At 44.3% G+C, this 14,422-nt stretch overlaps 1 protein-coding gene across 2 annotated transcripts in view; it reads left to right on the top strand.

Annotated features, from left to right (window-relative positions):
- Positions 1-9,977: 9,977 nt before the first annotated feature.
- The window catches only part of MYO3B (myosin IIIB), a 341,188-nt gene continuing 336,743 nt past the window's right edge, over positions 9,978-14,422 (top strand). The window contains exon 1 of one of the 2 annotated variants that reach the window (XM_048870184.2): positions 9,978-10,319. The gene's annotated coding sequence lies outside the window, so the exon portion shown is untranslated. Of the gene's footprint in view, positions 10,320-10,392; positions 10,649-14,422 lie in introns of those variants that run through there. The other variant, XM_048870183.2, reaches the window with a different exon arrangement.

Consider the following 14,422-nt stretch of genomic DNA (forward strand, 5'->3'; position numbering starts at 1 on the left):
CCCGTCCTCAACCACCCCAGAAGCTCCGCCCCATCCAACCACTCCCTCTCCCCTGACTGCCCCCCCGAGACTCCCTACCCAACCCCCTCCACCGCCATGCATGTGTGCGCTGCTGCCGCCCCCTCACCATGCTGCTCAGAGCGGCAGGAGCTTGCAGCCCCACTGCCCACATGGTGGCATGGCTGCGGGGTAGAGGGGACAGCAGGGGAGGGGCCCGGGGCTAGCCTCCCCAGCCAGGAGCTCAAAGGCCGGGCAGGATGGTCCCGTGGGCCAGATGTGGCCCGCAGGCCGTAGTTTGCCCACCTCTGTTGTAAACTCTTTGGAACAGAAACAATCTTTTTATTCTGTCTGGACAGTGCTTAGCACAATGGAGTGCTGGTCCATGATGAAGACTCTTAGGTGTTATGGTCATGCAAATAATAATAGCTGCTATCATGAAGTAAATATAAAACGGAGCATGTGTAAGACTTGGAGCACAGCAAGATTCTACAATTCGATCACATTTTAAAACTTCACTCCTTTGCCCACAAAGATTTCTCCATGATCTGAGTCGTTCGACAGTGAGCATACGCTTGTTTCCCAAAACCAACTGTGGCTTAAATATCTGCTATGACCCTGTGGGTATCTACACCTTCCAGAGCAATTTCTCCTGCCAGAGGCTAGCATCATTAAAAACACTCAGAGTCAAGGGTGTTTAGCACCTTACATGCATCAGATATTGTATTAACAGGGTATATATTTTAAAAATCATTCATATAATTCAAATAACCTTCTGTCCACATGTAAAACACAGCCATTTCATAGTAGCTCACATTGCCACTTAACAAATGCCTTCAAATAAATAGAATACGGGAACTAACTGAAAATACAATACACTGATGCCATCAAGACTTCATTCCTAAACATAATGAAGATGATATATTTAATTTGAATAGTGGAAAGAGCATTAAAAGGGCAAAAAAATTAGGTGAGCAGAGAAAAATTAAATTGACATTATTTTAGAAACACAATTTATTGACCAGGGCTTCTGGTTAAGCACTATTTAGTGTTTCATGTAAATTGTGGTCAAAAGTGATCAATTTTATGCATAGGATGACAGTGAAAATGTCAAATTGTGTATGTTTTGTTAGTCTATTTAACTAAAAGACCAAAAAGAAATCCATAACAAACAACCTAAACCACAATGCTTTTGTGACCTTTTTAAAGTACATCAGGTTGTTTTCAGGTATGCTGCAGTGCATTTTTTCCCTGAATGTTGCATCTGGCTCTCAGAAATACAAGTCAAACAATGTTACACTGGTGAATACCAATGAAGAGGTTCCCCTGGCAACAATAAATAGGAGAAAGCTCAAACCATTTAAGTAATTTACCTTTTTAAGCAGCGGGCTGCACAGATGGATTTGAACTCTAAATAACCCATCAGAAGGTATTGTACTGTGAGCAAAAATGAAGCAAATACAGGTTTGTGGATTTAAAAAAAAACATTATGTAGACATAATTCAGCTCACTTTCTAACACAAAAAGTGTCAAGTACTGTCTGTTTAGGGACTATTTCCTAATTGACATGTTAGATACAGAATTCAATATCTCAGTTTATTACTGTGTCTCCGGTTTCCAATTTTCTGTATTGGTGGCTAAAAGTGTGTCCCCTGTTTGGGGGGATTAGTGAAGAGTAGAAGGCACTTGTCTCATTAACCTGAAAAGAAAAACTGATTTTGAAATGTTTGATAATCCACTTTATTAACATATTCTATGCACAGACTATGGGCCAGGATTCGAAAACCCTGGGGCAGTTGCTGAGCTTTGGACAATCTAACTCAGGTACTGTATTTAGACATTCCTGCTAAATCAGTTCTTCCCACAAATAATTCTGGGAGCAACAATGAGACCAGGCTGAAACCCTGTTCAGTCATCCTATGTACGTGTGTGAGATATATATATATTATGTGCATGATGAAATCTATGTAAAATATCTGCCCTCAAGGGAGGAGAGGTCTTCAGCCTTACACAGCCAGCGTACACCCCAAGGATCTGCAGAGAAAAAAGAGCATAAATTTATGGACTCTGGGTCATTCTAGGCCATGTCCCTGAGGTGCCATCCTGCCACCGGTTGCCATGGCCATAGCTCAGCGTGCTCAATAGAGCCTGTAATGGGGTTGCACTCACATCTCGCGAGTGCCCCTGGGCTGAGTGTGTGTGCCTGCACACTCTCTCTCCACCTGTTTGTGGTATGTCTTCACTGACAGGCCTCTGGCCAAGTCATACACAGTCTGTCTGTGAGATAAAAGCAACACAAACCCCTTTCGGGGTACAAGACCAACAGGGGCCTCTCGTAGTGCCCTCTGTAATGTCTCTCTCAGTTTGTCCCTGCCGTGCCCCACAGCTCCTTCCCTGGCGGCAATGTCTTCACCTTCTCAGGGCCTTTCTGGCTACAGCTCTTCAACTGGGCCACTACGGTTCAATTCCCCTTCTGGGGTGCCTCGAAGTCCAGGCCACCTTCCCAGTGGTGGATGGGGGGGACCCTCTTCTCTGGGTCCCAGCCCAGGGACCCTATAGATAGCAGCCATCCACAATGTCCCTTTAAATAAACTGTGTTGCTGCTATAATTCCCTAGGCCACTTCCCCATGGCTCCCGCACAGTCTTCACCCTGACCTCAGGGCCTTGTCCTTGTGGAGTCCCAGCAGCCAGCCTGGACCACCACCCACACTCCTCCAGCTCTAGCAAGGAACCGAACTCGCTCTTGCCCTGCAGCTCTTCTTATACTGACCTGCGGGGCCCTGATCGGCTGCTTCCCACACAGCCACTCTAGGCTGCTTGGAGGACCTCTCTACTACCCTTTTCTGGGGTGGGGTGTGGAGGGCCACAAGGCCTTCAGCAGGGGGCCTCAGGGCCTAGTCCACACACTCACAGAGCCGTATAGATTCTACCTCACAGTGCTCTCCACCTAGAATTGTTTTATATCACATGGAATCTTTTACCTATAGTGCTGCTTCATCACCTCCTATGGCCTAACTCATGTTTCCTATGTAGTTTATAACCATCAATGAACCTCTTTATTGGTTTATTCTCAACCCACTGTAAGTTCGCACTGCCACTTTATATCTAGGAATTGTCTTAATGTCAGACATTCCAACTCACCATTTTTTGCTTTTCTATACCTTAAGTTGGGACTTAATTATGCTATCTGCAGTTATTGTTCCTATTTTGTATATCTTGTTTTGGTCAGAAGTTGGTTGATGAGAAACTTACTTTATTTAATTAGTTCTCTGGCTCTTTCCCACTGCAACTGTAATTACTGTCTTACTTCATGAGGCAACATAGTTTCATTTGTACTTCTGTGGCCCTGCAGCTGATGGCTTCTCCCAAGCTCCCAGTTTCAACAATCTTCCAAAACCTATTTAAAGCTCCAACCCTGCTCCCATTGGAATTGATGGCAAAACTTCCATTGATTTCAGTGGGAATAGGATCAAGTTTTAACTGAACGTTGCTAGCAGTTCATTCCCCTTTTGTTTAAGGCAGAAACACTCCCTTATACAAAAGTTCTTCCTTTCTCAAAAGAGTTTCCAGTGCTTAATTGAAATCCCTCCACTATTTTGCTCCATGCAGTGAAACACCTTAATTCTCCTGCTGTTGCTGACCCTCTGACTACTAACTGGGTGCATCTCAGACAAAATCCATCCTCAAACTTTCTTAATAATCTGATCTAAATTTAATACCCAAGACCCCTCTTCTACCTTTTTCTGTCTTGTTGGTATGTTTCAAAAATAGAGGCTTCCCCCTAGCATCCTTAAAAAAGCTAGCTATAGTGTGTGTGCTACAGAGCCCTCAGCCTTGAACGCATATGTACACCCCAGGGTGTCTGTTATGGACCCCAGTACTTTAAAGGTGGGAACTGTAGTGACAGGGCATATAACTAGGTGCAAGCATGTAAATTACAGGAAAACCACATGAAAAGCCCCTTGGGCAAAGAGGATCTGACAGCAGAGACTTGGGGGTCAGAGAAGGACCAGGGTGAGATGGGGTATCTCCACATGGATCAAGTGAGACGTGACCTGGAAGAGAGACCAGGGAGTGAGGGAATTTCTAGTGGCGGTATCCCCATAGTAACTAGGCAGAGAGCTGATGAACTACTGAGCCCAAAAAGGGGCTTATGAAGAACTACTTTACATTGAAAGGCCAAAGGGAACTGTTTCTTTATTTTGTGGTTTAACAAATCAGATCCCAAGAAGGGGTTGTTACCTGACCTGCGAGTGCACATTCATGGGGAGCTAAGAAGAGGAAACTCATACAGCAGACATGCGACCCCATGAGGTAAGATCACTTGAGCACAATATGCATGATGAGTTCAGACGCTTTTATTCCTCATGCCAGTCAGCCAGAAATGCAAACAGCTGTCATACACCTCACCAAATATCACTACTGTCTCTTAGCAACAATTTTTAGTTCAAACAATTTCATTCTCCATTATGTCTTTGCTTTTCATTCAACAATGTTGAACGATGGCCTGCCCATCCGTCACTCACTTTGGACAAATTAAGACTAAAGCACATGCTTATCTTTATAGAGTGTGAGCAATCCCATTGACTTCAGCGGGACTGCACACAGTTCATAAAGCTCTGCACGTAGGCTTTGTTCATGCAAAGCGTTATTTTATCCAAGGTAGGGACACACATTTCATGTCTCTTTAATTGCAGACAGAATGGGTGTTTTACTTTCCAATACACTTTATGATTGAAATGTTTCTGAGGAATCTAGTGCTAATACCCTTCCATTTCTAATGAGGATGCAACTTGAGACCATTACTCCTCGTTCTGTCATCTGCTACCACTGAGAACAGTCTAGAGCCATCCTCTTTGGAACCCCCTTTCAGGTAGTTGAAAGCAGCTATTAAATCCCCCCTCATTCTTCTCTTCCGCAGACTAAACATCCCCAGTTCCCTCAGCCTCTCCTCATAAGTCATGTGTTCCAGTCCCCTAATCATTTTTGTTGCCCTCCGCTGGACTCTTTCCAATTTTTCCACATCCTTCTTGTAGTGTGGGGCCCAAAACTGGACACAGTACTCCAGATGAGGCCTCACCAATGTCGAATAGAGGGGAACGATCCCGTCCCTTGATCTGCTGGCAATGCCCCTACTTATACATCCCAAAATGCCATTGGCCTTCTTGGCAGCAAGGGCACACTGTTGACTCATATCCAACTTCTCATCCACTGTAACCCCTAGGTCCTTTTCTGCAGAACTGCTGCCGAGCCATTCGGTCCCTAGTCTGTAGCAGGGCATTGGATTCTTCCGTCCTAAGTGCAGGACTCTGCACTTGTCCTTGTTGAACCTCATCAGATTTCTTTTGGCCCAATCCTCCAATTTGTCTAGTTCCCTCTGTATCCTATCCCTACCCTCCAGCGTATCTACCACTCCTCCCAGTTTAGTGTCATCTGCAAACTTGCTGAGGGTGCAATCTACACCAACCTCCAGATCATTTATGTAGATATTGAACAAAACCGGCCCCAGGACCGACCCCTGGGGCACTCCACTTGATACCGGCTGCCAACTAGACATGGAGCCATTGATCCTGACAATCCCGTTGAGCCCGACAATCTAGCCAGCTTTCTATCCACCTTATAGTCCATTCATCCAGCCCATACTTCTTTAACTTGCTGGCAAGAATACTGTGGGAGACCATTGCAAAAGCTTTGCTAAAGTCAAGGAACAACACGTCCACTGCTTTCCCTTCATCCACAGAGCCAGTTATCTCGTTATAGAAGGCAATTAGATTAGTCAGGCATGACTTGCCCTTGGTGAATCCATGCTGACTGTTCCTGATCACTTTCCTCTCCTCTAAGTGCTTCAGAATTGATTCCTTGAGGACCTGCTCCATGATTTTTCCAGGGACTGAGGTGTGGGACAACCACATCTCCGTGCAGTATTCAAGATGTGGGCGTACCAAGGATTTACAGAGAGGCAATATGATATTTTCTGTCGTATTATCTATCCCTTTCTTAATGATTCCCAACATTCTCTTTTTTTGAGTGCCTCTGCACATTGAATGGATGTTTTCAGAGAACTATCTAAATGACTTCAAGATCTCTTTCTTGATTGGTAACTGCTAACTTAGATCCCATCATTTTATATGTGTAATTGGGATTATGTTTTCCATTGTGCATTACTTTGCATTTACCAACATTGAATTTCATCTGCCATTTTGTTGCCCAGTCACTCAGTTTTATGAGATCCCTTTGTAGCTCTTCGCAGTCTGCTTTGGACTTAACTATCTTGAGTAGTTTTTGTATCATCTGCAAATATTGCCATCTGTTTACCCCTTTTTCCTGATCATTTATGAATATATTGAATAGGACTGGTTCCAGAACAGACCCCTGGGGGACACAACTATTCACTTCTCTCCATTCTGAAAACATACCATTTATTCCTACCTTTTGTTTCCTATCTTTTAACCAATTACTGATCCATGAGAGGACATTCCCTCTTATCCCATGACAGCTTACTTTGCTTAAGAGCCTCTGTTGAGGGACCTTATCAAAGGCTTTCTGAAAATCTAAGTACACCATATCCATTGAATCCCCCTTGTCCACATGCTTGTTGACCCACTCAAAGAATTCTAGTGGATTGGTGAGGCTCTTGTAGTGTGACCCTGAGAGAAAGAGAGCCTTTTTGGGCAGAGTGCTGGCTGGAAAAATAGGCTTGGAACATGGAGCAAGGAAATTCTCTCCTGTTGCTTGATTCCTATTGTGTTAAGGAAACAGCACTTTGTATACGTTTTTTGTAAATAAACAGGATTGCCATACCTGACTCCATCAGCAATTTCTCCTCCTAACTGCTTGGGTCAACAAGGGTAACTGTATTTAAAAAAACAAAATCCACAAAGGTTTGGAAAAGAGGTCTTACAATTATTGTTTCCTTTAAAAGGAAAAGGAGTACTTGTGGCACCTTAGAGACTAACCAATTTATTTGAGCATGAGCTTTCGTGAGCTACAGCTCACTTCCGATGAAGTGAGCTGTAGCTCATGAAAGCTCATGCTCAAATAAATTGGTTAGTCTCTAAGGTGCCACAAGTACTCCTTTTCTTTTTGCGAATACAGACTAACACGGCTGTTACTCTGAAACCTTCCTTTAAAAGGAAGATTTTCAAAGTCCATATGGGATGAAATCTAAACTGATTACTTTGGATATATGCAAATAACTAAAACATTTCATACCCATCAAGTGAAGGCAGTTTAACTGATTATATGTTTATATTCATTAATTTTATTTCTTGAAGTAGCCGTTTCTTTAAAACTCGCTAAATATTATGTAGAGGGTGTGTTTAATGGCCCTTTTCTAAGAAACCCAAGATATTTTCTGTAGGGCATTGTGCTGTATTTTGTAAAGCAATTACTTTAAATAAATTAAAGATTTGCTTAGAAAAATAAAGCCCCAGGCTACATAAACATTTCAACTAAATGTTAAATGGGTATTAAAATCACTAGTCTTGAGGGAAATACAGGTAGAAAGCTTTGGAGTTGGCGTCACATGGGTGACGGCGTCTGGCCCCTATTTTTCATATAAGAGGCAAAGCAGAAAATATCCTTGTGCTAAATGGACTGGGCTGCAGCCCAGGATGGTCTGTGACCCTAGATGGCCTCTCAGCAGCATTGCTCTGAGCTGTCAATCAAACTGCGGTTTGAAACATTTACACATATTTTAAAAAACAAGAGTCCAGTTCTTCAAACTCTTCCTCCAGAATCAGTCTCATTGACGTCAGTGGCTAGAGACCGAATTACCATGTTTGGTTAATGATAGTGTGAAGTCTTTGTCCAAATGGTACAATGTGTATGGGTGCCTGTTCTCTTTTCCCCTGTACACACAGCAAACATCTGCTTCCAGGCAGTGGCTTTTACATTAACAAAACAAAACAAGAGGGAACAAAAGTAAGGTTTCCACAAGAGACCACACCATGTAGCTGCATCTCTCCACTGTAACAGGTTACACTAAAATTCAAAATGACAGTTGTGTTTGCTGTGTGTGTGTGTGTGTCCATTTAAAGGTGCAGTGTTACATATGCTATTGAATAATACAGAAATAAATATGAACTATGGTGCGTACTGCTCTATCATGAATTGCTTTCTGTAGGAAATAGCAAACCACAATTCAGAGTCTAAATACTGTAACTGTAATAACTGACTTTAAAAATTGTGGTGTACTCTGAGTCCTTGTTGTCTTTTGTCTTATATTTAGATTATAACCTATTTAGAAAACGGACTGCCATTTGGTTTTGTGTTTGCAAAGTGTCCCGATGTACTGCAATACAAATATGAACAATAATCCTATTGACCTGAATGGAACTTCTCAGATGTAAGGTTATGTATAAACACCTATCAGGAAGAACAGTAGTGAAATTGTTGTACCCTAATTTGCAGTGCTTGCAGTATACTAATCTTTCCCCCTGGATTTTAAAAAGTTTTGGAGTTTTGCAGAGTAAATTAGTTTACCTTGGGGTCTTAACCTGTACAGGAGCAGCAACACATGTCCAGTGCCAGTCCCTGTACATCCCCAGGGAAAGGTCGTCAGTTTTCTGGGATGTCCTTGCCACTACAATTCAACAGTGGCAGTGGAGCACAGTAATGAAAGGAAGGGCAAGGCTAAGGCATCCCTTACAGCTGAAGTCAAGAAGCTTATTTCTGATGCACTTGAGGAAGCGGAGCCAGTAGAAGGGACTCAGAATGTGGACTGGAGGATCAAAGTGACAGACAAGTGAGGATTCTAGCAGGCGCATTTTGAATGCAGCTCAGGGGGTCAAGCCCAGAAAGGAGAGATTACAATAAGAAGATGCAAGATAAGGCCTTGGACAAGAAGCTGGGCACCATGGACCCAGGAGAAGGGCTGGTTCTAGTAGATGTCGGATATAGCCCAGAGGTGAGAGTGCATACGGAGGTCTGTGGGAATACTCCCATGATGACCATTCACCAAAGTGACCCATGGGAAAAGCATTGGGTAGTGCTGAAGTGGCCTTTTGTAGAGTACAGACATTTGCCTGCAGAGGCAAAGTAGCCTTGAGAACAAAGAGTCCAGTGAAAAGGAGAAGTAGCTCTAACTTCCATTATTCCTGAGCCTTGTAGAATGCCCTGAGTTGTCTTCCTAGTTGTGTTGTCCCCTCAGTATTGTGGGAATTCAGGGATGCTCCTGAGGAAGAAAGACAGCTGGAATGACATAGAATCATAGAAGATAAGGGTTGGAAGAGACCTCAGGAGGTCATCTAGACCAACACCAACTAAATCATCCCAGCCAGGGCTTTGTCAAGGCAGGCCTTAAAAACCTCTTAGGATGGAGATTCCACCACCTCCCTAGGTAATCCATTCCAGTGCTTCACCACCCTCCTAGTGAAATAGTATTTCCTAATATCCAACCTAGACCTCCTCCACAGCAACTTGAGACCATTGCTCTTTGTTCTGTCATCTGCCACCACTGAGAACAGCCTAGCTCCATCCTCTTTGAATGTCCCCTTCAGGTAGTTGAAGGCTGCTATCAAATCCCCCCTCACTCTTCTCTTCTGCAGACTTAGTAAACCCAGTTCCTTTAGCCTCTCCTCATAAAGTCATGTGCCCCAGACCTCTAATCATTTTCATTGCCCTCCACTTTCATAGAGCCAGGCCAGTGTCTTCTGTAGCAGCAGTACAATAAGAGTGCAAATGGGTCAGTCCAAAAGCAAGGGAAATTTGAATATGCTCACTCCATTGTGCCCAAGATTTGCAGCACTGGTGATGCTACATGGGTGGGTACCCCATAAAAATATTACCCACAGCAATACATAGGCCCACTTTGAGGAGTCTAAGACAACTGCACAATCTCCGCCTCAGAATTGCTTTGCTATTTTATTGGTGTACAGGCAGTTTAAATCATGTATCCTGTGCTGTCCAAAATCTCAGCTAGAAATACTGCAGTGTCTGTATTACTGACCTCCTGTGACTATAGAAAGAAAGAGGTTTGGGAAGTGATGCTGTGGCTCTTTGGGTGCTTGAAGATTTGCCAGGAACCAGTTTTGCAGTGTTTTTGCCAAACACAGATTGTATGACAGAGTTCATTGGACAAGGACAATGATGCAATTCTTGCTATGTTGGTGCCCAGAGAGGCTCACTAAAGAGGCCTCCTGAGATCAGGCAAGTATGGCGGGGAAACTGTAACAGGAAAAAGAGAGAGACAAGTCCTAGTCTTAATCAGCCTTCCATCACTGAGGAAGCAGAGGAGAGGGGAATAATCTCCTACAGAGAGTGCGGCAGTGTAAATTAACCTGAAACACGTCAGCATTCAGCGAGGAATTTGGAAACTATGGTAGGTCTTTTTTTTTTCTCTTCATTTTTAAAATAAAGGCCAGCAACTTCCCCCTTATCTTAAATGTTTAAATCATTGCTCATTTCCGTCTGAGAGGAGACCTGAGAACTGGGTGTGTAACATATACTCTGCACTTGTATAGTGCCTTCTAGAGACAGCCTGTTTTGTTAATGCATGCAGATGATCTAATAGCCTAAACACAGAGTCTAGGAAATTAACCCAAGGACATGCAAGGGAAGAGAAGAGGACTGAGGGGAGAGGCTGCAGATTCGCAAAAGAAAAGGAGTGAGAAAAAAAGCATCATGCAAACCTTACACACAAGGGGCCAGGTAAGCACTCGATGTTTTATCAACATATTTTGAAGCTGATACTAAGGTACAGAGAACCACTTGTGAATGGCTGAGCACCCACTTCTTCATTGCTTCAGTGGGGCTGAGATCACTCAGCACTTTGTAGGATGAGCCCCTTCGTGGCAATGGGGAAGAGTTTTGCCTCCCCATGAAACGGGGGTGCAGCAGTGCAAAAATGTGAAAGCCGCAGCATGCCTGACAAATGTCCCAAATGCTGAAAACCGTTTAGATTCTGTATATGAAGTGGAAGATTTGCCCCTGGCACATCTCACTAAATTCTGGGGTCCAGCCTCCTCTTTGTGCAAAAGAGATGCACTGAATTACGTGGAAGTATTTGCAATGTCAGATGGTTCCAAAATCATTTGATGAAGCTGAAAGAAAAGGAGTACTTGTGGCACCTTAGAGACTAACCAATTTATTTGAGCATGAGCTTTCGTGATGAAGTGAACTGTAGCTCATGAAAGCTCATGCTCAAATAAATTGGTTAGTCTCTAAGGTGCCACAAGTACTCCTTTTCTTTTTGCGAATACAGACTAACACGGCTGTTCCTCTGAAACCTGTCATGATGAAGCTGAGTGGCTCCTAAACTGGAGAGCAGGAGGAAAGGAAGCAACAGCAGAAGAGGCTAAGTCACCTACTCACTTGGTAGTGAGCAGGAAGGGGTTGCTGCCATCCAGGGTGCTGAGATTTTTCTCCAAGACCTTTTTCACTCAGTTCCCAAGAAATTAGCTCAACTCCAGATTCGTCATTGAGGTTTTTTTTATTCATATCATCGTTGGCATACAGCAACACTATGCTACAGTGATGAAGCTCAAATGCAGTGGGGGTGGGTATAGGGGTTTATCAGGGGTTTACCACAACTCCAAAAGCACACAATTATAAATCAGATTAGAGATATAGACTGTGTGCGTGTTACATAAACAAATCCTGGACTGTCCACAGGCTACAAAATATGCTAGTAAACAAAACTGCAGCTGTCAATTTATCACACATTACTCTTCTTACTAGTTCTTTATCTACTAATGACATTATTTACAAGGCCACTTGTGAATTCATGCTTTGTCCATTGTTAGCCTGTTTCCTTATTCTCTTTTCTTTCATTGTTCATGCAAGGCCTACACAGGGCTCCTAAGCCACAAAGAAGCAGAGCAGTGCAGCTGGGGAAGGCCCCTGCCATGGGGCACTCCTAAGTCCTACAGGGCTGGGGAGTTGTTATTTATTAGTAGGATTACTGTAACATGTCGGAGCCCTTGTCACGGGCCAGGACCCCGTTGTGGTCGGCGCTGTAGTAACACCAAACAGAACGACAGGAATTATGCTCTGCAGTTTGAAAGCCCTGGGGGTGGCAACCATCTTGTGTTCCAAGCACCTTAGGCATCCTGCTCCTTCTTAGATGATCCTGCCTTCATGCCCTCTCCTCCCTCCACCGTCCCAGCTAGTCACACACACCCTCTCCGGGTGGATGGACAGGTGGGAGAGCTGATGAGAAATGACCATTTTTGTGGATTGATGAAGTGCAAATGGATTTAAACAGCATCTTGGCAAAAGGGAAAACAGAATGGCTCTTTGCTTGGCCCCACCACTGCATTGTAGAGTGGGGCCCCGATTTTTAGTTCCCAGTTCAAGAAAGTGGAAAAACAACCTTCTAATCACTGACCAATTGCTTTTCAAGGGAGTGATGTTTTCACAAGGAATTTTTGTCTCTTCAGTGAAGAATTATTTTCTGAATGGTGCTCTGTGTAAGGTCAGGCTGACTTCCTGTGTGGTGACAAGGTCTCACTGAATGCTGGGATGCTGCAAGCTCCTGCCAGAATGACCCTACTGTGGAATAAAGCTCTGTCCCTTGCAATGCTGAGCTTTCCCTTCTGAACACTTCACAGTAGAAAGTGACTGTGCAGGGAAGACCTGAGCCTTCTCCTGTAGTGATGTCACAGTGTGGGAAAGCGGGGGGAGCAGGATCTCCCCATTCTTTGGTGGTGCTTTGTATGGAATGATAGATATTAGGCCAGAGGTGCTCACTGGCTTGTGCAGCTTTTCTGTTAACTAGCATGATTAGTGGGAAATGTATTCTGGATATGAAGGACACCATAAAATAGCTCCAGTGTGCAGTGAACTGAGTCACTGATTACAGTTTCCCAAAAGGCTGGTGTGAGTTTTAGGTATACAGGAAAGTAATTTTTTTTTCCGCTTGAACCATCTTTTGGGCTCTTTTATTTGCGAGTAGATATGATGGCAGAAAGGGCAAAGATTTAAAATTGTTTGCTTGTGTCCGAAGGTCATTGGAATTGGGGGAGAGGTAAGGGAGGGCAGCTTGGAGTTTAGGAAAGATGGGGGAGAGCAATAAGTTTTGGGATAATGCTGTCTGATTCAGTAGGATTAGTTACTGTCTCTCCCAACTTTCTGTGCTAGTATGAAGCACTGGTGATTGTGGGAAGTGTGTGATGTTACAGTGTTAACGTGTGGACAGAGCATTGAGCTATAAGTATTTCATAGCAGCACCCGAGTTCTCGTTCTGGGTTTTCTGTTTCCTTGGAGAGAATTTCATATTTAGAAACATTTGACACAGTTAACATAGGATTTCTCGCTTGCAAAACTGATGAAAATTGAAGAAGCAGGGATGCCTCCTGGGCTTCGTGGGCTTAATATTTTCCCTGTACGTTTTATGAAGTACTTACAAAAAGCGAGTGGGGTGCATGTGACACAAATTGTTACGAATATGGGAAAAGTGAGGGCTCACCCTGTGTCCTTTGGGAGCTAGCTATTGCAATAGAGCAGTTACAGTCTGTGTCAGAGTCCCAAGTGAAGGTGTCAGGCTGTAGCAGAGCATTCCACAGCTGTACTTGCTGACTTATCCACTGGCAAGATAGGTGCAGTTGATTCCAAGACCGATGCATTCATTCTTTTAATTATTTATATGCTTGCGTCTCTAATCAGAGTAACACCGTGACAGTGGCTGGGAGCTGCGATTGTCATACTACTGTGAGTGCTCGGTCAGCCTGCCTGTGATACAGCCGCTGCTGCTGCCTCTTGCACCCACCAGGCACCAAACACACATTGCTGCTGTGACACAGCATGGCCAGAGGGCAGCAGGAGAGAGTTAAAAGGGAGCCTTCTTCCCTATAGGAAGAAAGTTTGCTATAGATTATGTAGAGCACCTGAAGCCAGTCACCTGATAAAACCCTTCTGCTTCAATCAGACAAAGAAAGGAGTTGAAGCAGAGTGGATTGGTGTTAGGGCAGGAGAGGGAAGTAGCCCAGGGGAAGGAATTGCTAATTCAAGTGGTTTACCGCTATCCCTAGGGCCCCTGGGCTGGGACCCAGAGTAGAGGGCGGGCCCGGGTCCCTCCCTCTCCACTCCCCTCCTCTAGGACACTAGTGAGGCAGTTAATACCCTAGTTCAGGGGCAAGAAACGGTGCCCTGAGCCCTCCCCAATAAGAGAAAGCGCAAGACCCATCAAAGTAGTGCCGGCAATTTGCCACACTTCCCACATGGTCACTCCTTATGCTGCCCACAACTCTCTGCTCAGCGTGCTCCTCCCAAACAGCTCCCTCTACTCCTAAGGAAAACTTCCCTTCCTGGTTTTCTTCTGGTCACATGACATAGGGGTATGTCTACACCTTGACTTGGAGGTGTAAATCCAAGCCTGAGGATTGAGCTCGCGTGCTAATAGAGTGCCTGAGCAAGCAGGTGGGAGTAGCCGCCCAAGTGTGTGCCTAGCGTCTCAGTGGGGTACGTATGCAGGGAGTCGAACCT

Source organism: Caretta caretta, chromosome 11 (genome assembly GCF_965140235.1).
Source record: "Caretta caretta isolate rCarCar2 chromosome 11, rCarCar1.hap1, whole genome shotgun sequence".
In the NCBI taxonomy this organism is placed as follows: domain Eukaryota; kingdom Metazoa; phylum Chordata; order Testudines; family Cheloniidae; genus Caretta; species Caretta caretta.